The 25,859-nt window shown below is 58.0% G+C and overlaps 1 long non-coding RNA gene across 2 annotated transcripts in view; it reads left to right on the top strand.

The window, feature by feature from the left end:
• The window catches only part of LOC125158779 (uncharacterized), a 256,916-nt gene that overhangs the window by 188,179 nt on the left and 42,878 nt on the right, over window positions 1-25,859 (top strand). For both annotated transcript variants that reach the window (XR_007149488.1, XR_007149487.1), the window contains exon 2: window positions 7,449-7,998. This is a non-coding gene — a long non-coding RNA (uncharacterized LOC125158779). The remainder of the gene's footprint in view (window positions 1-7,448; window positions 7,999-25,859) is intronic.

Here is a 25,859-nt window from a genome sequence, read left to right as displayed (position 1 = left end):
CCCACCCCAGTGTCACAAGGAAAGGGTCTGGCCACTCCCCTTCCTCTGGTCACCTAGCGGGTCGGTATTTGGAATCCACCAGGAAGTAGGTACTTGGGGTAACAAAAAATGTGTAATATTTTTGACCTAATTTCAGGAAATCACAAATAACCATTCCAGAGCAGTTATTCTATTTTTTTCCACTGGGAAAGGAAGTTTGCACACTTTAAAACATTTTTTTATCATAGAGGAATAGTAAAATAAATTATGGCACATCCATAAGTTGCCATATTGGACACGCATTAAAACGACGTTTGCACGGGTCCTTTAATGATGCGGGGACGTTCTTATGAGACGCTGACAAGGGAGGGCAGCGTGATACAAAACTCCTGATGCTGGCTTTGTGTAAGGATGCGTCGTATGAGACACGCACGTGTGCACACACATGCACACGCGTGCAAACGTTTGCACACGCACACATACACACGTGCGCGCACGTGCACAATGCTTTGCGCACAAGTGTGTACACACCCATATACACGTGTGCGTGCACGCGCACACCTGCACACGTGCGTGTGTGCACAAACACATGTGCACGCGTGCAAACGTTTGCACACGCACACATACACACGTGCACGCACGTGCACAATGCTTTGCGCACAAGTGTGTACACACCCATATACACGTGTGCATGCACGCACACACCTGCACACGTGCGTGTGTGCAGAAACACATGTGCGCGCGTGCAAACGTTTGCACACGCACACATACATGTGCGTGCACGCTTGCACACAAGTGTGCACACACGCACATACACACGTGCACACACGTGCGCCAGACAGAAGGCAGTTTGCTGCCGTGCTGACCGTGGGCACTTCCGAGCAGCGGGACTGCGTGTCGCTTTAATTTTCCTTTTTAAAACTCTCCTAGATTTCCTCCAAGCAAAGAATATTATATTTATAACCGAAACTGGAGGATTCTAGTAAAGCACCGTCTCTCTGGAACAGAGACTGTTGAATCATGGTATGAAGAGAAAATTAGCAGCGATCGTGTTGTAAGTCAGAAGGTTTCAAAACGGTCTTTAAAAACGTAAATCCAAGGCTTCAAGTTTAATTCAAACTTTTGGAAACGAGCAGATCCCGTTACACATGCTTATTTCTTTCACGTTTAAGCAGCCGCGCGCAGGAGTCAGATTCCAGTCTCCCTGGCCGCTGCAAAGGCCGTGGCCGGCGTCGTTTCGGGGAGCTCCGCGAGGGTTCTGACCGCTGCCTGGCCTCCCTGGTTTTCCGTTTCTCCCTCCGTGTACCTTTTGGTGTGAGAGTTCAGGGGATCGAGATTCAAACCCGATTTGCGGTGTGGTCCACAAAGACCAAGGAGTATCCCCGTCCAGGCTAATTACTTCTTGTTTTGTCTAAAAAGTGAGGGAGCTTGGAGCTGGCCCCGGGACAGGGTTTCCAGAACGTACGAAGCATGGAATGGCAGGTCACGACACACCCGCTTCACAGGCTGTTCCAGGCCAGAGGCCAGACCCGGGCGCCCAGCGGGCAGGGGCTGACCCTGACCTCCCGGAACGCGCCCCTCACCCCAACCCCGGAGCAGCCCCTCACCAGCCCCCGGCTCGTCCCCTGCTTGTTCCAAACTGGTGGGTCTGGACGCAGGCCCCGGGGTCAGCGCCAAGGCGGGGCGCCACTTTGCAGAGCTCACGCAAGGGCCTCTGCCTGAAGACGGAGTAAACAGACTCTCCTTAAAGGTCACTCCTTCAGGCTCCAGCTCCGGCGGCCAGAGGAAGCTGCAATCATTTTTCAGGGCTGTAAATGCCAGAAGAAAAACTCACCAAGCCACAGCTTCCCTCCATGCCCCTCGTCCGCCGAGCGCCTTCTCACAAGGCATTTCCTTGCCAAATAAAGATGCTTTTTTTAAGCCTGAACCCGGAATAGACCTCGAGTAACCTTTACACAAGGGTCTTGGGAGGCGAGGTTTTAAATTTAGTTTGCAAGCCTCGGTGGCCCCAGCCCGCAGGCCCTGGCCCCCGCGGACACCTTCTGCCCCGTCCTGGCGCTCTGTGCACGCGGGACTGCCTGACTGACAGGTATGGACCCGGGGCAGAGCCTTTTCCACTGAAAGGGGTCGCAGCGTGTGCCTCTGTCGTGTTTTATTCGCATTGTTTCATCAGGTTCTGTTTGCTTTGGTTTGCCACAAAAGGAAAGATTTTATTTCTACGACCCAGTCTCCCTGAGATTAGATGTGGCCCCCTGTTGCTGGTTCATCCTGAGGACAGAGGAGTCCTTGAACAAGCAAGGGGGTGGGAGTGAGGTGAAATTTAAGGATTGATTTCAGTGGAGCTGAGACGTCTCCTTTCAGACTCAATGTGCCTGCCCCAATGCCCACATCCCGGACGCCCAGCTAATGGATGAACATGTCCCCTTTAAAAAAAAATAAGAGATGGGGGGAATGCTCTTTCTCGGTAGGGCTCAACCCTTTAAGGTGTTGGACTAGTTCATACCAGAGTGTGACTGACTGATGCCAGAGCCTTGTTTTCAGAGATCTGTGGGCTAGACATACAGAGAATGAAGTTCTGAAGAGTAACAAGAAGGCGAGGGGGGCGGCTGGGAAGCAGGTGGCCGAGGCTGGAGAGGCAGGGCGGGAGAGAAGGCGAATGCGGTCATTGTAACGTCGTGTGTTCCCCTGTTTGGCGCAAAAGCGTTTCTGCAGGAAGAAAATCCAATGTCTAAAAGCAGCGTGCGGAGGGAAAGAAACTAAGGGTGAATGCCGTGGCCTAATTTGGGTCTATATCAATTAAATTATGCTGTAGCCACTTCTGCCTTGTGGACCGGCGACATCCTGAGTCAACAGGGACATCCTGGAGGCTGGGCCAGGCCTCCTGCCTCCCGGGAGCCCCAGCACCCAGCAGGGCTGTGGTCACAACGCCCGAGGCTCTCACTTCAACAGGTTTGGGACAGTGGCTCTCGTTTCCTTGGGCAGCTAGAGAAAACGTCTGTAGGAGAGTCTTTGAGGAAGATTTTGAGGAACTATCGATCTGTCTATAGTTTGAGAAAGTATTTTCTTTTGAAAGTCAGGTGTCTAACCAGCTTCACGTGTCCTTTGTGAGTTTCCACGGGCCGGAGAAAACAGCTCAGCTACTCTCTCTGCCGCCGTCCTGCTCTGCGACCCTCAGCAAGTTCCTTAGCCTTCTGTGTCTCTGTGAGCTTGGCTGGAACAAAGATGGAATTAGCCACGTGCTTCCGGCATCGTCTGGCACTCGAGATGCTGTTCACGGGAGGGACCAGCGCGGTTCCCGGGCAGGGCTGGGAACCCTCGGACCCTCAGGCGGTGGTGAGCCCGCCGCCCCCCGCCCTCGCCATCTATAAGAGCGCCCAAACACCAGAGGCAGGACCATCTCTTGAGAGAAAGAGACGAGCCGGTTCAAGGAGGTGTGGGGTGGGGCTGGACCCATGTTTGGAAAGCCGCATTTGCAGCCCAAAGACCCGGGGTTTAAATAGATGTGCCAGTCCACGGGTGCGTAAGCGGCTGGTAACTATGTGCAAAGTACTTTTTTATTTTTAAGACAGAAGCAACATGAACTCCTCCTTCCTACCTATGACATTGGCAGACTGACAGATTGGCAGACGGTCAGGTGATACGCCGTGTGAGGCAGGAATGGGACCCACGTGCAGCTTGTCGGTGGCCGGAAACTCGGTCACTCCTTGCTGAGACACATTCGAGGTGCGGTGCCGTTGATAGTGCTGTGAAATCACTTATCGCTGAGCTAGAAGCAAAAGCAGGCCAGCAGCCGCGTGTCGGGTCCGTCCCCTTTTTGTCTCCTAGGACGCACAGGTCTCTATGGGTATAATTTGCGCAGACAGACGTTGAATGAAATTTGACCAAAGCGTTATTTCTCGCTGACGAGGTTTGGGGTGGGGCGATCATTCCTCTCTCCTTTCTCCTTTGATGATTTTCTTCCGGAAATTTTCAATGTGAGATTTTAAGTCGTTTCAAAAGAGTATGTATGTCCTAATTTTGCAAATAAGGGTCAAACGCGTAGCTGAGCCCTGCAGAAACCGTGAGCCGTGCCACGGGGGCCGGATCCACCTCACGAGAAGACATTCCAGGACAGGGAACTTTCAAGGACGACAGAAGACAGCTGACGGACGGCAGAGCCCCGCGGCCTATCTGGGCCGATGGGGTGATAGCCGCTCATGGGGCCTGGCTGGTTTCAGACCCAGGGCTGGTTACAGACCCCGCAGGCCCCAGCCTCTCTCTCTGAAGTAAACAGGAAGCAGAGCCCGGCCAGGCGCTGGTGGAGGACCTGTCTTCCCGGCTGCGAGCAGAGATCGGCCCCCGCCCCACGCAGACCAAAATCCCCAGGAAACAGCAGGGTGGATGCTGGACACACGCTGCCCACAGTGGACTCCGTGATGCCCAGCGTCCGTGTCCACACGGCACCTGCCCGTGCACACAGGCGCCCCCTCATGTGGGACCGTCGAGATCTGCCAGGGATCCTCGCCACGAAGGGGACAGCTCACCCAGGTCACGCGCAGCCTGTTTGCAAGCCCACATATTTGCGAGAAGAGCAGCTCGAGGGGCTGTTTTGTGACAAAAGACACAAAAACATGGACGCGTGACTAAAGTGCCTTGAAATAGGGTTTATCAGAATAGAGGTTTTCCCTTTTTGTTGCTATTGTTTTTGCCACGCTTTCGTGTGTGTGTAAAGAAACGGTTTTAAGCGATTTTAAAGGTGTGGGTGTGGCAACTCTCCCTCTAATGGCAGCAATAAATGCCAGTTAGCCAGGACCCAGGGGTGCTGTCAGTGCTTTGCATCTATTAACTCACACCCTTCTCCCCACCGTAGGTCCTCCCCAGACCAGGTTTGCAGACCAGGAAACCAACCGAGGCACGCAGAGAGGTTGAGTAACTTGCCCAAGGTCACACAGCTGTCAAGAGGCAGCTCCAAAATCTGTGTGTGTGATCCCTTTGTCACAGGTCTGCAGCCGGACACGTGACACTGAGAGTCACGAGTGCCTGTGGGCTGCTCCCTGTCGGGCTCTGCCGGGACAGCTGTGTCCTCGTGTCTAATCAGCCCGCTTTGTGCGGCTAAGTCCCAGCCCCCTCCCGTTTCACCAGCGAAGGAGATGTCAAGTGACCCAACCAGGATCACAGACCCAGTGAGCAGGGGGGGCCCGCGTCACACCAGGTCCGTGTGAACAACGTCTGTGTCTTTCCACGCCTGCTCGTCATCCCCATTCAGTGAAATGTGGAGAAACAGAGGAGCATCCCTGCGTTCAATCGTTGTCTGATGTCGATTCCGTGACGTTTCGAGTCTTTGGAGACGATACACTTATAGGGAGGGGAAAAAAAAAAAGTCCTTGGAGAAAAACGCAGCGACCAACTCAGCTTTCCTTGCAGGAAGAGCCGTTGCAAAGTCCCTGCGTGAAAATGACGTGGCAGTCTAGAGGCTTTGACCGTCTTTGCCCCACAGAAACGCTCGCCCCAGGGGGCTCCTCCCTTCCATTTGCACGACTCCGAGGAGAGAACTGATCAGGGGATGTGTCCTGCGTGCCTCCCCGGCCCGCCCTGGGAAAACGTGCCGGGACCCGCGGCCCCTGGGTGGAGATGTGTTGGTTGCTGGAGCTTCTCCGGCCACCCGGCTGCTGGTCGTGGTGAGCCTCGTCCCCACCCTGCTGTGTGCGTCCTGCTCACAATGCAGCCAGTGAAACTGGTTTCTGTGGGGCCAGACCCCTCTCCCGCGCTCTCTCCCGCTCCCTCCCGTGCGCCGAGAGCCTCTGGATTGCATTAGCTTCATAAATAACACGTCTGTTGTCAGATTTTCCCCTGGTGAGGAAAGGGCAGCTGGGGAAGCCGGTGGGTCACGACCTTCATGTTTCGCAGCGGGAGTCAAAACGCCTCCCATGCCAGGTCGGGAGCGGAGGGTCTGTGTTATGCTTGCGCTGGGCCCTGACAGGCACATGTGATTCCCGCGCTGGAGGGACCTGGGGTTTGTTTCACGGCCTGCTCGGCACCGAACATCTGCTGGGAAGTGGGAACGACCCCCCACCCCCACCCCCGCCGAACCTTCCAGGCTTGGAGCTCTAGCTCGGGCACCCAGCCAGGGAAGGGTGGCGGTTTCTCGATGCCCAGGTTCAGCAGCGGTGAACGAAGGCACGGCGGGTCCCGAGCCCGGTCACCTGAGGGCTCTGTAAACCGAGGCTCCGGGCCCAGAGTCGGCGCTCAGCGAGTGGCGGTGTCGCTGTGCCCTTGATCCCGAAGACACGGGGACTTTCCTCTCTGGAGGCCGTGCTTCCTCCTTCTCCGCCCCAGGCCCTGCTTTGGGCAGGCTCGCAGCTCCCTCGGGTGCACGAAGGCCTGCACGTGGGAAGGAGTGCCAGGCCCAGAGCGCGTGCTTCTGGCTTCGGGTCCGAACCCTCATCTGCTTCCACGGGCGCCGGGGACAAGGCCTGACCCTCAGTTTAATGCCCGCGTCCTCACTGCCTATCTCTCCAGCGTTCAAGTGACTCTGCATTACCTCTTGGTGGTCTTATAAGAAAAGGAAAACTCGGGAGATGGGGGAACCCAGGGGAATGGGAAGATGATACAACCGTTTTGTATCAGGCGCCTGTTTCGACTTTTAGAATTCCGTCTTCGCCGTCCTCCTGCTGACGGGGGCTTTAGACCCCTCTCCCGGACGAGTGCAGGGAGATTCGTGACTTGCCTTGGTCACCCCTCGCGTGGGATGCAGCCTGGACCCCAGCCCCAAGGGGAGGTCAAGCCAGCTTGGGCGCTGGGATGAAAGCCGTCACCCTCCCACGGGTCCTGACCACGGGTCCTGAAAGTATATTCCCGTGAATTCTCTCCCCTCCGGCCAGGTCTTCCCTCTATTACGCTAATACAGTCCATTCCCTCTGTGTCTTTGTAAAGCACAGCCCTGCCCATTTTAGTGACCTCAGGGTTCCTCCTCTGTGGGAAGCCTCCCTTACCCTTGTGACGACTATTCACTGATAATTTCACACCATCCCGAGGAGTCGGGACAGGACGGCATCTTTCCTCTCTGCTCAGGGTGGCAGATCTTCCCCAGTGTGTGTTTATGCCCCACACGGACTGAACACGGAGGGTCGCCCCGCGGGGACGGGCACTGCGGCCGGCTCTCCGGGTCTCACTGGGGCTTCGTGTGTGACCTCCTGCGGTCCTCAGAGCTCGGTACCCTTATCCTACCCATTGTGCAGATGAGGACACTGAGGGCTGGTGCACCGGGGAGCTGGACCTCGAAGGATGACCCGTGGTAATGGAGAACGGATTCTCAGGAGGCAGTTTCTGAGACCTAAATCCAAACAGAGCCCGGGCCCAGGGCTGCTGACCACCAGCCGGGAAGTCGCCTGCCCAGCCTCCCCGCATCCCAGCCCCGTTTTCCCCTGTGTTCTCCCTACTCTCTGAGAATCTCATTTCCTTCTCTGCCTCTTGTGTGCTTCCCCCTCCAGATTACGAGGCCTCTGCCCTGATGTTCACCGTCACGTCCTCGAGCCGCACCGAGACCTCTCCTGGCATTAAAAACGCATCGGACCTCAGAAACAGTGGCCTGGGCGGTGGGCGGAGGCCAAGAGAGCAGCAGAGCAGAGTTCAAAGGCGCGGCTCTCACCCGCTTCTCCCCTGGAGGCCTGCTCCCGGGGGGCCCCCGGCCTGCAGACCCTTCTGTATGGGGGTGCGCCCAGGACTGCCGTCCGCCCCCCTCCGATCTGCACAGCTACACCCTTGAAGGGAGCTTCAAAGCGTGTCTGCCGATAGATCAAGCCTTCTCTCAGCCATGACAGCCCCCCATCGCTCGCCTCCCCAAATAAACCCGCGTAATGAAGACAGATGGCCCCGGTCAGCCGCCGGCCCCAGGCAAGGCCTGCAGATGGTGCTGTGGGCGGCCGGAGGCCACACACCCCACCCCGGAGCGGTGCTCTGAGGTGTCACCGGGATGGAGACTGGCCTCAGCCTGCACTCCCCCCATCGCCCTGGGGGCAACACCTCTCCACGATGAGCCTGGTGAGTCTGAGTACATGGGCCCCCTTGCAAGGTGTGTCTGGAGCCTAAACCACCGCCAGCCCCGCCTTGGCCAGCGGGCAGGGGCTTTATTCGCCTGGCTCCCCGTTAGGGAGGTGGCCTGGGATTCGGGAGCCCTCTGGAGATGGCAGAGTGGCCCGGGGGGGTCAGGGCCCCACCCTGGGGTGTCTGAAAGCGGGGCCCCGACGGGGAAGGGCACCTGCCCACCTCGTGCCAGCCCACGGAAGTGGGGGAGTCCTCACGGGAGGGGCAGGGTCTCTGCGAACGTGCTGGGGGGGGGACAGCCGTTAGCGAGCGCTCCCCAGGGGCGTCCCACTGGGTGGGGCTTTCAGGACACAGCCTCAAGTGTGCCAGGTGGCCTCTGGGTCTGAGGGTCACCTGAAGGGACTGGTCTGCAGAGGTCACTGCCCGCTGGGAGCTGGGTGGGGGCAGGACGGCGGCCGCCTGGTAAAGGGTGGCCGGTAGTCAGGGCACCGGCCTCAGCGGGATGTGGGCCACTTGCTGGGGGTCAGTAAGAGTCACACGGGGGCCCGAGGGGTCCGTGAGCCACGGCCCCGGGAGGCTGGGTCCACACACCCCGCACACCAGCTGCTGTGAGCGCCCCAGCTCACAGATGGGGGAGACTGAGGCCTCAAGGCCCAGAGGGCCTGTGACCCCGAGACCCTGCCCCCTCGGCTTCTCGCGGCCAATGGTCTCTGTCGCAGGGCCTGACTTGAGGGGGCTCCGGCGGGGGCCCCTGGAAACGCCAGAGTCAGCCATGGGTCTGCAACATGCAGGCGTTTCTAGACGCTTCTCCAAATCTCCTGTGGCGCGGGGGAAAGGCGCGGTGAGGCGAGGCCAGCCTTGTGTGCGTGTGGCGTAGGCAGAGGCCGGGCAGGCGGATGCCTGTGTGGTCCGAGGGGGCCTCGTGTGTGTGGTCCGTCACCAGCTCAACGCTGATCATCTGTCCAAAGGCTGCTAACTGCCTGCCGATGAGCACTGTGTTTACTTTAGTCCTGTCTGCGCCCACTGAGCTCCGAGCGCTGTCTCCTTCCAGCTGGACCTGCTCAGGGAGGGGGGGGGGAGGGACACGGGGCACAATGGACAGGCTGTAAACGGGGCTCCGGATAAATCGAGACATCCCCCCACCGGCCACATCCCCTCCATCGTTTCTCCGGCAGCGTCCAGCCTCCCCGGGGGCCTCCGGCCCCCACCCCACGTTGGCCCAGACGGACCAGGGTCATGAATCACCCGCGCCGAGTGGGGCCGAAGTGCTGTTCATGCTCCTGACCACGGACATAAACACGCGCTTGTCTGGCCGGGGCTTGCGTGTGTGTGCACACGTGTGCGTGTGCCCGCGGCGGCCGCGTATGCGTGCCCGTGTCTGCACGTGTGGGGCGAGGGAAAGACGGATCTGTTGGGAGGTTTGGCCAAGTGTTGGCAGGGGTCTGCGGGCCCCCGGGGTCTACCCGCCGCACGGAGATCCTTAGCGTCCGTCCACCGCTCCGGGGTCTCGCGGTGGGGAGGTAAACGCACTGTGCAAATGCGTTTCGGAGCCCGCTTTACGACGCGCTCCAGCAGCTGTGCGGGATTCCGTAGAGTCAGTGGACGTGTTCTGATGACTTCCCCGCTTTGCCCCAATTTTACCCGTTTCAGCGGCAACCTGCTCTTTAATATTTACTTCCTCTAAATCATCTCCGATATTATGTGCAGTGAAGAGGGATGGAAAGGAGACAGAGACAGGCGCACAAAGAGAATGCCTTTTTTTTTTTTTTCCTTTAAACTGTGGAGGTTCTGGAAGGTCTAGTTTCAGTGGGTGTCAAGCTGGACCTTTGCGTTAAGAAGTTAAGCCTGCACGGGGTTCGATATGACCAGACGCCACGTGCAGAGAGGCTCCGAGATTCAGAGCAGTACTTTCTGAGCCACGTGGCACCTCGGTGGCCACGCACTCGCTCACCGGGTGGCACGAACACAGTCAGAAATCGGGTCCGTGAGCCTCGGGACAAACCGGTCGTCTGGCTTCCAGTCCAGGTCAGTTAGGAAATGCGCAACCCCAACAGAGACGGGCAACTCCATCACGAGGCTTATGTTACAAGAGAGAATCAGGATTTACCTAGAAAATTGGCTCCTTCTTACTCACCCACGGTGCTAAATGCAAACAGCTTCGCTGGGCTTTTGCTGTTGTTGGTGCAAAGGTAACAGATGCCCGTGTAGGACATTCGATTGCCAAAAAACGTAAAGATGTATTTTTTTAAAAAAAATTTCCCCTCCCAATTTCCCGTCCTAAGTAAGTGCGGGCAGCGTTCGGCGGCCCCCCAGCCCTCCCCACCCCAGGCGTCTCTTCATATAAACACTCGCTTTGAAAAAGCTATTGGAATCATATTGGACTGCGAGTTTGGAGCCTGATTTTTTTTCAGCCTGACGGTACACGGGCATCTCTCCACGTCCACGTGTACCAATCCTCGATCGCTTTGTGGCTGCCCGGGGCTCCTTCACCCTTGGGATGGGTGATTAGGTGTGAGCGTCTAGTTTTCGCTCAAGCAGATTGACTTTCTGGGCGGCATTCTTTGATTGGATTTGGGGGCTTGCTCCCAGGCAGGACGGGCTCAGGAAGGATTTAAGAATTCTATGGGAGAGTTCAGGACTTACGGCCCCTAAAAATGAGGCCCGAGTAACATGCAGACGCCCTGGCTCAGTGTGCCTTTGCACTGTGGGTGGGGAGTGGACACCAGCAGAGAGCAGAGACTGTGGCAAAGGAGGGCCCAGGGCACCTGACCGGCCAGCAAGTGCCCCTGAGCGGGGACCTCGGGGCAGGAAGGCCGCCATGGGCCCTGGGTCCTGGGCAGGAGAGGCGGCTGCTGGGGGCTTGTGTGTGTGCGTGCACGCGTGTGCATGTGCATCAGCCAGAAAGAAAACAGAAACTCCCTGCAAAGGGACGATGTGTCCCTCTTCCAGAACCGTCTCAGAACCTTGTAACAGCCCTCCCTCTGCCTCAGTGACATGAGGCGTTGCTCACAGAGATTCCTTCAAGCCAATCGTGTTGTTACTTATCTCAGACACGTGCTGTCTCTCCCCTTTGTCAAGGTCCCCGAGGCCTGGGAGAGTGTTGCCTCCTCCGGGAAGGCTTCCGGGGCTCCCGCTGGTCCAGGGTGGATCCCCGCACGCACTCCTGTCTGCTCAGTCATATGTGCTGCGGGCAGGCCTGTCCCCGCTGGGGTCCCTCCCACATCCCGTCCTGTCTGCACCGCCACACTGCAAGCTCCAGGTGGGGGGGCACCGGCGTCTCGGGACCTGACCCCGGTCTTTGCACATGTGAACGCACAACACCGCGTGTGGGTGAGCAAACAAACCGTCGCTCTGAGGCCGCAGACCCCCGGAAGCCGTGGCTGGTGCTGGGGTTTCTGAGAACACCAGGCTCGGAGGATGAGACTGTCCCCGGGGGCAGGGAGCAAGGGGAGGGGAGCGAAACCCTTGCCTCAGGCCCAGAATTGAAGGAGGTGCTGAAAAAACCCAGGCGTCAAGAAGAAAGGTCTAAATGAACGCAAACATAAATCCATGCAGAGTAAAATCTGACATCTGTAAGCAGAGACGGGACACGGGTCTGGCTCAGGGCGAGTAAGGTGGTTCGGGCAGGGGAGGGTCAGGTCCTGTCCTTCCGGCAAAATTCTGCTGTTTTGTTTATCGTGGGGGTTTTGCATTCATTATGAATTTTTTTTAATATAGAAGTACAGTTTCTGTCTTGATGGCTGAGTTTCCAGCGCCCCCTTAATCGTGGTGCTAGAGGAAGTGCCTCCCTCACCCCGCCCTGGTCTGGCCCCGTGACACGTCTTGTCCCCGGTCCCCAGTGCCGGAGCTGGGATTCAAGCCCAGGGCTTCTCTGCGAAGCCGTTGGCCCCGAACCGTAACTGCCAGCGGGACCCCAGATGCGCCTGGGCCCCTGGGGCTCCCGGGGAGAGCACATGGAGAGAGGGACGGGCTGAGCTCAGGACCCACAGAAGTCACTCAGTAGTTCTCTTTGCTCCGTCCCCCCCGCCCCCAGCCCCCAGTGCCTGTCACAAGGTACACAGAGGTCCCTTACAACCCACCGGGTCGCTTCTGCATCAGCGTGGCACGGTCACCCCGGGCGTGGCAGTGGCTGCCCTCGGGACTCACGCATTAACACCCCGGGAACAGTTTCATGGAAACGAGTCGCGTATCTCACGGGGAATGTACACTTCGCTTACGATGTTGACGACAGAACGTTTTCCTCGTCTTACTTAACGTATGATTTTGTTTTTAAACAAAATGTTCCCGGAACCCAGACCCTCAGAATCTGGAGAAGGGAAAGCTTACAGGACACACGGGAAGGGTCATTTATAAATTGATTTCGCTGCTGACCAAACAGTTGGGCCTGTCGTCTTCTTTTTTTTTTCCTTCAGTGAAACGATAACATTCTTAAAGCCAGCCCCTCGCCCTCCGAGGTAGAGCTCTGTTTTGCTAAGATCCAGACAGGTCCTGTCAGGGCGGGCTGTCTGCGGTGCTGGCTTCGGGGGCCCGCGGCCTGCCGGCTTTAACGGAGCTGGGCGACCGATTCACTTAAAACAGCAACAACAACCACGACAGCAACAACAGTGTACTTATTCGGTGGCACAGGGTAGCTTCCTGAGCAGAGCGTATCCGCCATGAAGACAGACGGGGAGGGGAGCAGGAACAGAGACAGGGAAGGCTTCTGTGTGGCTTGGGGGGCCGGCTTGGGCTTCTCAGAGACTTGGTCCCCTCACCCGGAATGTGGGGGCCCCACACCTCCTTCCAGGTGGGACGGGCCGTGCACCGCCTCTGGCTCCGGGCTCGGTCCCAGAGGGTCTCCGCTGTGTCGTGTGCCGTCCTCCCCCCGGAGGAGCAGATAGTGTCCAGGAGGGAGAGGGCCATCTCAGAGGCGGGAAGGCTCGTGTTGGGCTTGGATGCCGCTGGGGGAGGTGGTGAAACATCCTTTAGAAAAAGCTTTATTTAACATCACGTATTGAGCACCTGGGACGCGCCGAGGCCTCCGCTAAGCTGCTCCAGGAAAGCCCGACCGACTGCAGTGGGCTGAACGCCGCGGCGGAGGGACCAGGCGGGACCCGGCCGGTCCTGGGGGAGGGAGGGGAGCCGGGCCCGAAACGGCCGGCCTCAGCTTTCAGGGCTTCGATCCCCATGTCCCTGTGAGCGTCTCTCTATTGCAGGGGGGCCTCTCGACTTTTCGGGAGTCTTGCGAAACGAATCATGGAAACGGTTTGCAAAGTGCCCTGTGTTTGTCGTAGAATATCTGGAAAGTGCAGCAGCACAAAAAGGAGCGGAAAAGGCACCCCCAAGTGCCCCACCAAGAGGTACCAGCTTTTCACGTCTAGGTATTTTTGTGTGCAAATTACACGCACGCACACACACGTCAGGGAGGAGCAGTGAGAGCATTAGCTACTGTCACTACTGTTATTTATTTTCTCTCATCCTTATAGAAACAGGGCGACCTGTGCATGTGCAGATTTTGCAAATTACTTTATGTGATTGCTTGAACATTCCCTCCCTCCCCCCACCCCCCCCGCCCCCCCCCCCTTCACTGATTTTCTACGATGTAATTCTTCACAGCCTGGGAGCAGAAAACTGCTTCCAACTGCTACCCCAGTCCCTCCCCGTGTGAGTCTCTGTGCTCAGCGCCGCCTCCCGGGCAAAGGGCACCTCGGGGCCCACGGGCTCTGGGAGGCTGCGAGGACAAGCGACCCTGGCGCGATTTCCGCCTGGCTCTTGATTCTGAAGTCCTGTGTCCCGAGCCGATGCCACCTGGGGGGTGGGAGGGAGCAGATCAAAGCAGCTAGAGGAGGGGAGTTTCAGGGCTCCAGGCGGGCGACCAGGGGAGACTTCGGAAGTCCCCTGCCCCGCCCCCCTGCCATGGGATTGTCGCAGACCCAGGCCAGGAGGGCTGAGTCTTAGGGGAGCCAGTAGCGCTTCCTTTCAAGGCTCCTTGATCAAGCAGAGCCTCCCAGCAAAGTCAGGGCGAGGGAATCTCAGTTCTGTGATGAGAAGGGTGCACATTCAGGGGCAGCTCCCGGCTCCCCTGGGGCTCTGCCACCACTGGGGCTCCAGCAACAGGAGCACCGGGGTCCACACCCCTGAGCAACCAGGTCCCGCATACTGTGGCTGCCACGCCCCTCCCCTCCTCTGAGAGCCCCCAGAACCCAGTGTGGGAAAAGTCAGGGCTTCCAAGTCCGTCTTCTGGGAGCACAAACCTGGAGGGCTGACCTCTGCCAGGTAAAGTGCGGGACCCGTGTTGTTCTGACCTGAAACACAAGCCCCCTCCCCCCGCCCCAGCAATGGCCCCATCTCGGGCTCCCTCCCTTTCCAGGGACAACACCCACTGGACAAAGTGGGATTCTCCGTAATTTTAACTCTTTCCTCTTAGGCGTTTCTGTTCCCAACTTTAAAATGTTCGCTATCACAGGCTCAGATGGTGATTGAGTCAAGGCTCAATCTGGCCACCCCCCTACCGCGGTCTTTTTATTCCAAAGGGAAGCTGGCAATGATCTTGCCCGGTGAGAGGTGGTCTAAGGGGGGGCAGTTGCGGTGGCCCCAGGGCTCCCCTGGGGCCCTCCCCAGGGCTCCTGTGGAGCCGGAGGACGCAACTGTGCCACCCCTCCCCCAGCAAGCCCCAACCTTCCCCTTCACCTTTGAGGCCCGACTCTGGAGGTGGGGGGCAATCAGGGGATTTGGGAGGGTGGGGGTGCCCCATAGCCAGTGGGGGGGGGGTGTGGGGAGGGGAGGCCACGTGGAGGGAGAAGGCAGGAAGGAAGTGTGAAGGGTACAGAGAATCTCCTGGGTAGTGAAGGGAGTGCTCGATGAGCAGTGAGTGTCAGAGGCCAGGGAGCACCTTAGTGGGGAGGAGGGGGAGAGGGAGGGACCGAGCGGGCAAGCCGAGCAGGGGAGGGAGGCGGCAGGGGCTCCGGTGTCACTCTGACCTCCCTCCTCGCTAGCTAGCTCCTGTGTGTCCCTGCCCTGCACCCGCCCTGGTGCCCAAAAGGAGTGGAATGTGACCCTCCCCACCCCCCATCCCTGCTGCTGGCCCCTCCACACACCCAGCTCTCCATTGTGCCCCTCCACCCCCCCGCCCCGTCCCCCACAAAGGCTCCGGCACAGCGTGCTCCGTGCACCCTCCCCCCACCACAGACCGTAGGGGTGCGGGGCAGGGTGCTATGTTTACAGGGACAGAGCCCTGTGGGGAGAAATACAGGAAGGGCTCAGCTGGGGGCCTCTCCCTGGGGCATCTCGGTGCTGAGCTGTGGGTTGGAGCACTCGTGGCCCCTCCGGCGCAGTGGCCTCGGTGTCGGGTGTCTCCAGCAACAGCCAGCTCCCCCAGGGCCAGCGTCCCGAGAGGACCCCGGGAGAGCTGCCCGCGGTGCCGTGATCTGGCCTCGCTCGGAAGGCGCAGCGGCATTCCCACCGCACTCAACCGAACGAAGCGTCCCAAAGCCGCAGATTCCGGGGGAGGGGACATAGGCCTGACCTCTCAGTAGGAAGAGAGCAAGGCTGCCTGGGGGGCGGGGGACGGGACACGGGGTCGTGGCCCATCTTGGAGGGTGCTGCTCCTTCTGTTGGAAAAGTGTGCGTTCGGTGCTTGGAACACCTCCAGGAATGACCTGATCTGTCTACACATGGGTCATTGAGGCTCAGGTGGGGCTGGACGCTTGGCCAAAGCCACAACTCTATGGGGCGCCTGGTGGCTCAGGCGGCTAAGTGTCCCGATTTCGGCCCAGGTCCTGATCTCACGGTTCATGGGTTCGAACCCCGTGTCGGGCTCTGTGCTGACTGCTCGGAGCCTGCAGCCTGCTTCAGATTGTGTCTCCCTCTCTCGCTGCCCCTAACTGGCTCATGCTCTGTCCCTCTCTCTTTTGAAAATAAATGAACATAAAAAAAAGCCACAGATGTAGATGGAGGTGGATCTGGAAGCAGCCCTGAGTCCGGGGAGAGGCCGCAGGTGCTTTAGTGGAGAAGCAGGATCTTCAGACTCACTGGCTGCCGGGGGCGGGGGCGGGGGGCGTTACTCAGACTGGGGTTCATCTAGTTCCCGGCAGGGTGGCCTTGGGCGCATCACTGCACAGACCGCTGGCAACATATTGAAGCAAAGATCGCCTGAGCACCTACTGTGCGCGGACATTCCATGCGTTTCCACGGATTAAGTCATCAGATCCTAACAACACTGGATGAGGTGCGATAATGATCATCCCCGTTTCCCAGATGAGGACACCGAGGCACAAAGACCAAGGTCGTTGCCAGCAAAGAGTGGAACCAGGGCCCCGAGCACTGAGCCTGCAGAAGTTCTGGTCTCCACCACGACACCGAAAGGAGCTGTGGTGTGGAGACTGTGGTTTCCAGGTAACTTAACGAGACGTCGGGCTAATTGTGAAGGTCACCAGTGAGCTGTGTGACGTGTCCCCTGACACAGCAGTTCAGCGCTGCCCGTCAGGCCGGCCTCTACACACGCCACATGATCCCCGCCGGTTTTCAAACCCCAGCCAGTTCTCTTCGTGCAGCCCTCGACAAGGACAAGCCTGGCTTCGGCACGTTTATCGGAAACAAATGAGCACTGTTCGTACAAGCTCAGCTAACTAACGAGCATTTGGTCTCCCACAGCAAGACTGTCGAGGGAGAGTGGGATGGCCCTGCTGTCAGAGCCTCGTGGTTGCGAAAGGGCTGCCTGGCCTCCAGCCTCCTCACAGCCTTCCTATCAGCCAGCTGCTGTTCCAAGGGCTTTGTACATATTAGCTCACTTAATGCCCCCAGCAAGCTGTGAGGAAGGAGCTCTTTTATGACAAGGGCACCGAAGCCTGGGGGGGGGGGGGGGTTATGCAGAAGCGATAGGACTGGTAAATGGCAGGGGTCTGGCTCCAGACGATTGGGTTCACAACCACACTCCTCCATCTCGCTACCCAGCACTATTTCAGACAACTAGAAGGGCGGAGAGAGGGGGGTCTCCCGGAAACCCTCAGTTTATGCCTTGTTGGCCAGAAGGGCATCACAGAGCCACCTGTCCCTGCAGAGGAATCTGGGGTGACACCGAGGTCCCGGTAGCAAAGAAGGGTGCAAACCACCGGGGGCAGCTGGCAAGACTGACAGGCAGGTCGCCTGTCTCTCTGGGCCTCATGCTAAGTTCTCCCTGTGGTGGCGGACAGAGCCCCGGGCTCAGGTCTTGAGGACACATTTGGCCTCCACAGACAGGACGGGTCACCTTGGTGGTACCGGGAACTCTCACCCCGGGGCCCGGTGGCTCCGCGCTGTGGGTCCCCTTCCTCGTGAGCCAGGGTCACCTGGATCCGTCGTGAAGAGACCCAGGCAGACGGCCCCCGGCTGACACATCGGTCCTGGGGAGCAGAGTGGGGCCCAGCCAGGGCTCCCGGCAGGCGTGCCCGTAAAGGAGCCACAATCTGTAGCCCCCCCTTGGACAGAGGTTGCCGTGTTTCACGGCCCTGCTGCGGAGCTATGTTGAGTTCGTTTTGCTTTGACGTGCCGGGGAGGACAAAACACTCAGTGACCTCCTGTCTCTAAAGCGGCTCTTTCTTTCAAAAGGGTCACGAGTTTTAAGGCTGACTTTGCACCCGGATGGGCCAGGTCTGAGGGTGACTGGCTGGTCAGGAAGCCCTGTGTTTAGACCCTGACCCCCCTCCGCCCCTGCTCTGTCATCTGGGGGAGCCACTTAAGTTTGCGGGCCCTCATTTCATCATCCATACAATGGGTGTAAGACGCCCCTCTGATCTGGCTCATGCCAGAGGGAGGGGGACCAGCGGCACAGGGGAGCATCAGCACCCCTCCCGGGCAGCCCGACCGGCCACTCAGCCCGGCCTTGACCTCTGCCTCCGCAGCTGGCCGTTTAGGGAGAGCCCGTTAGTGGAGACGGGGCACGGGGCTCTCGCGGCTGGAGCGCTGGCCCTGCCACTTCCTGGTCAGTGACCTTGGGCTGGTCGTTTTAGTTCACGGGCTCCGCTTGGAGAGAAGTCTTCAGTGGCTGCTCCGGGGACACCTGGCCTCTGCCTGGAGGGCCAGCGGGGGACCTGGTCCAGGGGCTGGGGAAGCGGAGCCAACACCTGTCTCCGTTCCGAGAACCTTCTGCCGCACGACTGGGCGGGGCGGGAGCAAGGGCCTCCGTCAGTTCAGGGGGATCTGGACACAGACCAGACAAGCTTCCCGCCCTCTGGCTTCTCTCACCTTCCTGTGAACACAGACTCCTTCTGCAGAGGGCTCCAGGGGGCGGGCCGCCTGAGGCCAAGGTGCACGTGTGATGCCCTCACTCACTCATTCATTCGTTCCAAAAACAGTCGCCGTGAGCCTGCCACTGCTTCGGAGCCACCCTCGCAGCCCCTCCCTACCGGAGCCTGCGCGGCCGCAGGGGAGCCCGGCCGGTCACCAAACAAGCACGCGGGTGGGCGCGAAGGCCCGCGGGGAGGGGCCCACCTCTCCCGTGCCTGCACCTTGGACAGAGGCGTGGCCTTGAACCAGGGGACCCGGGGCTGCGGGTGAAGATGGGCAGGCAGCTGGAGCTCTGGGCTCCAGACTTTGGATTCACAAACCAGGACAAACCTCCCCTCCGACAGAAGAAGAAATCCCCTGCGGGGAGCCGACCTCGAGCGGTCAGAGTTTGGTTTCCTTTCTGCCGACTAAGGGCCCTAAATGTGCTCTGTGCTGTTACCATCATGTCCTGAAGGTTGTGTCCCAAGTTAGAATGGACGGGTCTCACTGCCCCTCCCTGGTCTCCTGCCACCTGTCCCCATAGCAGATCCCACCTACCTGGACCCCTTCACCCTCACCACGTCAGGGTGCACCTGCCCAGCTTTCCTTCTCCTGGGGCTGCCTCTGGTCTTTGCCTGCACGGCAGTCTAGAAGTCCTGGGTGTTCAGTCAGTCTCTCCCTCTCTCTCTCTCTCTCCCTATCTCTCCAATCTCTCTCTCTCTCTCTCTGTCTCAATCTCCCTCTCTCTCTCTATCTCCCTCTCTCTGTCTCTATCTCCCTCTCTTTCTCTCTCTCTCTCCATCTCTCTTGGCAACGGAACCCTTTGATAAATACCCAGCTGCCTCTGCGGGGGTAACTGAGCACTCATGTACACTGGGTCCCAGAGTCTCCATAGCAGGACTGAGCTCAGTGGCCCAATGACCCGCCCTCTGTGGGCCGCCCTCTGCCCCCGTCTCCCTTCACCACTCACCCATGATGTTTCCTGGGATCGTCAACCAAACAGACTTCACTTAAATTCTGTCTCTGCATCTCTTGGGCAGGATCCCAAATTAAAACAGTCCCCAGGAAATCTGGCCGCCTTTCTCAGGCACCAAGGCTCTCCCAGACCAGCCCTCCATAGAAGATGCTCCCAAGAAGTAAACAAAAGTGAAGGACTCACAGACTCATGGCGACTTCCACACTTAGGACCGCCCCATGCGAGACTCAGGGAATGTCCCAGAAGCACCCCCTCCCCCCCCCCCCCCGCCCCCGGATGTTGCCCAGCTCCAGCTCCTTGAGTTGCCGGGAAGGTTTGGTTCTCAGCAAAAAGAGACCCGGGCGCCTGCTGTCACCGGCAGCCAAAGCGGGGCTGTTATGAGAAGGAACCTTAGCCGGCAGCTGGAGATGGGGTCCGGGTGGGGAAGACCCCGCCTGAGAGGTGGCAGTCTGTCCCAGGGGCACTCCCTCTGCCCTGGGTGGCGACGGCAGGCCTGCTCGGCCAGACCATGCACGGTGACGAACCGTCCACGAATGCACGAACAAGGCTCCGAGAGTGGGCTCGCCCAGCCTGACGATGGCGGAGGCTTCCTACTCTTGGTCCTGGCAACCTTGCCACAGAGCTGGCAGAGGCTTGAGGGCTGTGCTGGGTGAACCCTGCACTCGTGGTCGACTTAGGGGAAGAGAACTCGCTGTAGAGTGCCCAGCCCAACAACCAGCCACAAAGATGGAAAACCAAGCTCAGGAAAAAAGCAGCAGAAGAAAAAAAGACCCCAGGAGAGTGTAGGAGTCTAAGAAGCAGGAGCTGTTTGATGGTCTCTGTAGGTCACCCCTGGGGGCCGGGTGGGGGGGGGCGTATTGTATTTCTTTAAACACGTGTGCGTAAAAAAAAAATAGATAAGTAAAAAATAAACATGTGTGCGTATAGCTTTACTACTGCCAATGTACACATATGCGTCGAATCGTCGTAACGATCCTGTGAGGTCAGTAATGTTATTTAATCCCCGTATTTTAGACAAGGAAACAGAGGCAAAGGAGAATTTAAAATGACTTGCCCACAGGGGCGCCTGGGTGGCGCAGTCGGTTAAGCGTCCGACTTCAACCAGGTCACGATCTCGCGGTCCGTGAGTTCGAGCCCCGCGTCAGGCTCTGGGCTGGTGGCTCAGAGCCTGGAGCCTGTTTCCGATTCTGTGTCTCCCTCTCTCTCTGCCCCTTGCCCGTTCATGCTCTGTCTCTCTCTGTCCCAAAAATAAAAATAAAACGTTGAGAAAAAAAATTTAAAAAAAAAAAAATGACTTGCCCGTAGCAAGAAGCAACAGGGTTGGAATTTAAGCTCAGGTAGTTTGCTTTTGGAATATTACTGCTTTTGCCGTTAGGGTAAAAGTCCAAAAGATGGGGGATCTGGGTATTGGCCCCATGAAGGTCTTCAGAAGTCTTTCTTCTCCGCTTGGCAAACTGTTTTTTTTTTTTTTTTGAGGTCTCACGGCCCAAGAAGGCTGCTGGAGCCCCATCCATGGCATCCACATTCCAGACAGAAAAAAGTGGTGGTGACGGAAGGAGGGAGACAAAAGGCAGTCCTCTCAGCCGATCAACACTTTAAAATATTTTCTGGGAAGAGCGACACAATAGCTCTTGCTTACGTCTGAACGACAATAATAGATAGGCTAAGAATAAGTACATTAAAAATAAAGGGGCGCCTGGGTGGCTCAGTCGGTTAAGCGTCCGACTTCGGCTCAGGTCGTGATCTCACCGTGTGTGGGTTCGAGCCCCGCGTCGGGCTCTGTGCTGACGGCTCGGAGCCTGGAGCCTGCTTTGGATTCTGTGTCTCCCCCTCTCTCTGCCCTTCCCCTGCTCGCTCTCTCTCTCTCTCTCTCTCTCTCTCTCTCAAAAGTACATAAACATTAAAAAAAAAAAAAAAAGAAAGAAAAAGAAAAATCCTTGCACCAACCTCTTTTTCTGGGGCCAGGTAGGAAGATCCACGTGAGGTTATAATAAAATCTAACTGACTTAACACTGGACTAACTGTGTTAGTCTAACTAGAATTCCCGCATTTAAAGACTCTTTGTGCCACTAGTGACCGCACAGCTGTCGTCCTGCAGGTGCGGAGCCCAGCTGCTGGGGTGCGGGCGGGCTTGGAGCCGTGAGCGAGCTGGTCCGGTTTCTGTGGGTGGGTTCAACGGGCAGTGCCGTTCCCCCGGGACAAGGCTTGCTCTCCAGTTCTTACGGGTATAATGAATGAAATGGGGTGCTTTGCAGAGAAGACCCTCCCCTGTTTACTTTTGCGCCCGAGAGAGGCAGCAGTCACCTCCTCCCTCTGGCCCTGGGAAGGTGTGACAGCCCACGACGGCCCCTGCTTTGGAGCCGCTCTAGTAGGCACGCCCGGTGTCACCCGCGGAACCCCGCGGGCAGTCCCGTCCGGATTTCAGCACCACATCATGTCAAGGACATGTCTGGTGTTTGTTTGTTGGTTGGTTGGTTCATTCGACTTCCCATTGGGACTTCAGAGCGCAGTATCCGGGGCCCCTCTAGGGACCTGGGGACAGGTGGCGCTGGGGCCGTTTGGCCCCGATTCCAGGGGGTGGGGGCTTCCTTCTAGCTCTTTGCTTCAGCCCTTGAACCTGGGGGGTGGTGAGGTGAGGGCTTCGCTAACTATCAGCAGACAACTTTCCGGCTCTGAGCCTTGGCACGCCTTCTGGCTAGCTGTCACCCTGGGCGAGGTGGCTCGCCCTTATCTGGCCTCAGTTTCTTCATCTGCAGAGTGGGACGATCACGACTGGTAAGCCACAGGTGCTTCCAGGCATCGTGTTTGATTAGCTGTGAGGCCCAAACAAAGTGCCCAACAGAGAAGCTGAAGTCGTGAGCTGAGTCGTGAGTCCGTCCCCTGCCAGAGTTCTGTCCCCACCCCTGCATTTTTATCTCCCCGCCCCCAGCTGCTTCTTCCAGGCAGCAGCCTCAGGAGCTGATTGACAGTGACCTGGGCGTCTCCAAGTGTTCCCGTCCTCAAAGTGCGCGTGCCACACAGGGGCTCCGTCACCTGGTGAGACGCACTTAGAGGCAGAGGCCGAGCGCCCCGTGCGGACAGTTCCCGGGAGGGTGTTAGGTTTGTCGCTGCCTCTGAACTGCCTTCCCCTGGGGTTTTTAAGTTTGATTCCCTTGGCTGAGAATTCAGATCTCGGCCTCACCACAACCTCATGAAATATTAACAGTTTCCCCGCTGGAAATCATGGTGGGGGACGGGGGGCAGGGGCCAGGCGAGAGCAGCGACAGCACTTTCTTCTAGAAAACTTGGTTCAAGCGTGCCTGCCGCACTGGGCGCCCCGGACCCTGGCCAAGCACGTCTCCCTGATTCCTCCCGGCGCTCTGTTGGGTTGGGATTGTTTCTACTCCCATTCTAGAGATGAGGAAACTGAGGTCACACGGGAAACCGGAGGCTCGCCGGGGCCGCGACGGTGGTCGGGGGTGGGGTCACGCCCAGACCCTGAGTTGGGCTGGGGATCCACCCGGAAGGATTGTGCCCAGCCCTGATTCTGGAACTTCCCCCAGAAGGCCCGTCCCCATCAGGGGAGCACCCGCACTTTCTCCCATATTCCACGAGGTCAGGCCCACGCGCCCCACGCCTCCTTGGCTGGTCCCCAAAGCCCCCTGCGGCCCAGCCCCCAGCACCGCCAGCTCAGGCCGCCTGCGTTCCTTGGCAATGGGCCACACTCCTCCACGGCCCCGGGCTGTCTCTAGCGTTGTCTTCCATTGGCGGCCGTGGGCACGGCCAGCTTTGGTGGCCCCGCGTCACACTCTCCCTGGCTCGGGCTGGCGCCTCCCTGGACATTCTTCTCGAAGCTTCTTTTCGCGCTGTGCTGATGTTCTCCCCTGTCGGCTCCTCAGGCTGGAAGGGACCTCCAGGGCCTCAGAGTTAGTTCATCCTCTCAGAGACAGGAAGAGTCGCTCTCGATGCTCCTGAGAGAGGTTTTCGTTCAGGTCTTCAAGGTGACCCCCCTGGCTGACCCCTCCCCAGTGACATCGGATGTGACGCCCGGATGGACTTCTTTTCCTTCTGGAATCAATCCCAGCCTGGGTGTGAATCCCAGTTCTGCCATCTAATACTGTGTGACCTTGGATTAGCAGCTCAACCTCTCTGGGCCTCGTTTTCCTCCTCTCTCAAGTGAGACCAGCGATAACCCCCGCCTCACAGGATCATTGTGGCGACTGTGTTGGCTGAGGCACCCGGCCTTAGAGGGGCGCCCGGTGCACGGCAGGCGCCCGGGGCTTGTGGGTGCTGTCTCCGGCACACGTGTGGTGTTCTGGAGACCCGAGTGCCTCCTCGCAAGCCTAACTGAGGCTGTGCTGTCGTAACTTTCACAGCCCTGGGTTCAAGCTGAGGCATGTCCGGACTTGAACCCTGGACTCCCCTTTTAAAAAGAGCAAATCACACCGAAACCTGTGTTCCGGCACTTTGTTACGCAACGCTCTACGGGAGGGAAAACGGTTCCGAAGAAAGGGCAAAGCGTATTTTTCGTCCAGCAAACTGAAATACCAGGCGTTAAAGGGAACGTGGGAATTTTCTGGCATTAAAACACTGCTGCTCAAAATAAACCAGAGAATATGAATACCAGAGAGTTATGGACGGGTTAAGGTTCCAGGGGAGGCTGGAAAGGCTGCTTGCCGGGGTCATAGACAGCTGAGCCCGTGGGACTCCAGCGCCCCGGTTTCGGCCAAGACTCTTTCCCATGATCCCATAGCAGGACAGAAATCCCACCGGCTCTGGCCCTCCAGACACATCTGCGAACCAAGCAGGTGCTCCCGGCTTCCAGAAATGAGCCCGCGTCTCTGGATGTAGCCGAGGGGACAGACGGGAACGCGTGAGCCGTGGATATGAAAATACCACGAAATGCCTGCGTGGGGAGGTGGTATCCAGGGGAGCACAGGGGTCTCCTGACGATTGAAACGAACCGGTGAGGGACAGTGGGGCCCCAGGGGTGAGGTGCACAGGAGCTGGCAGGTGGCAAAGGGCACGGGACTTACCAAGCCAAGTAGAAAGACTCCTTCTTTGACTCCAGGACGGTTCAAGCACTTGCCCCACACACCCCCCGAGAACAGAGCGGCCGGCCTCCGTGAGCGCCACATCCAGCCCAAAGTCAGTTTATAGGAGCGGTATTGAGTTTCTGAAACAAATTCACTAGGTGAAACCGTGGGTTCACTAAGGGGAAATATTAGGCGGTGGGTGGGGACGGGTGGGACCGTTTTGCGGCTAAAACCCCAACATTTTAGTGGCCGGGCACACAACGGAGATTATATGTGTGCGCCAGCCTGGGCAGCTCTCCAGGTCAGGACTCCTCCGTGTGGGCAGCGGCCCCCAGGGTGCTTCCGTCCCACGGCTGTAGCCTCCCGTCAGGTGTAGGGTTTGCCGCAGGACAGGGAAGATAGTCCCGAAGGGCCTCATGCAGGCAAGTAAATGCACAGCCCAGGAAGGGGCACATGGCTCCTCACAGCCCACTGGCCACAGCCAGCCCCACGGCCCAGCTCAACGGCAAAGGGTGCTGGGAAGTGAGGTCTTTTCCAGGTCTAGGAAGGTGTAGAGATGTTCAGGCTGGTCACAATGTCTATGGGAGTTCCAGGACAGGGGCAGAAAGGAGACCCTTTTGTCCTGTATCTCCTTCATTAGTTAGAGGAAGCATTTCCCACATCCCGTGGGTCAGAAATGGGTCAGCATGGCCATTGCTAAACCAGTCACCGATGGAGGGAGTGGGGTTACGATGGCTGTCTTAGACTCCTAGGAATTTGCTCCTGAGCTGAGGTCTGAGTCACCTCCTTGAGGGATGGATAGTTAAGCAAAGTGGGGGGTTTCTTAGCAAAACAGAGGAGGGAGGAACCACATCTGGTCCAGATGGATGGATGGGTGGGTGGCTGGGTGGGTGGATGGATAGAGAAAGGAAGGAAGGAAGGAAGGAAGGAAGGAAGGAAGGAAGGAAGGAAGAAGGAAGGAAGAAGGAAGGAAGGAAGGAAGGAAGAAGGAAGGAAGAAGGAAGGAAAGAAGGAAGGAAGAAGGAAGGAAGGAAGGAGGAAGGAAGGAAGGAAGAAGGAAGGAAGGAAGGAGGAAGGAAGAAGGAAGGAAGGAAGGAAGGAAGGAAGGAAGGAAGGAAGGAAGGAAGAAGGAAGGAAGAAGGAAGGAAGGAAGGAAGGAAGAAGGAAGGAAGGAAGGAAGAAGGAAGGAAGGAAGGAAGAAGGAAGGAAGGAAGGAAGGAAGAAGGAAGGAAGGAAGGAGGAAGGAAGGACAGATGAATGGAAACATACATACACAGAGAGTCAAACATCTGGGTAATTTGAACCTAAATTTACTGATGTCCACGTCGCCGTGCTTCTTCCCCCTTAACATAGCGGAAGGGACTGCTCATTCGGATATTCCTCACACAATTGCAGGAACTCTTCCTCTTTTTGTGTGCAGAGAAATAACTTTTACACACAACTTGGCAGAACTGCTGATTCTGGCCGACTGTGGCCCGGAGCCTCGAGGTGTCTAAGGCAGGGATGCGCTGGGTGAATGGAGAACCTGCCCAGCATCTTCATTTGGTGCTTATCTGAAACGGACTGATCTTCAACACAGACGATGGCCTGTCCCCGATGTAATCCATCCGATGGCACTCGATCAGCCTTGCCGTGCGCAAACGCCC

This window comes from Prionailurus viverrinus, unplaced genomic scaffold (genome assembly GCF_022837055.1).
Source record: "Prionailurus viverrinus isolate Anna unplaced genomic scaffold, UM_Priviv_1.0 scaffold_38, whole genome shotgun sequence".
NCBI classification, from domain to species: Eukaryota; Metazoa; Chordata; class Mammalia; order Carnivora; family Felidae; genus Prionailurus; species Prionailurus viverrinus.
Note: the sequence above shows the minus strand (reverse complement) of the source record. Positions and strands in the feature narration are given on the sequence as shown.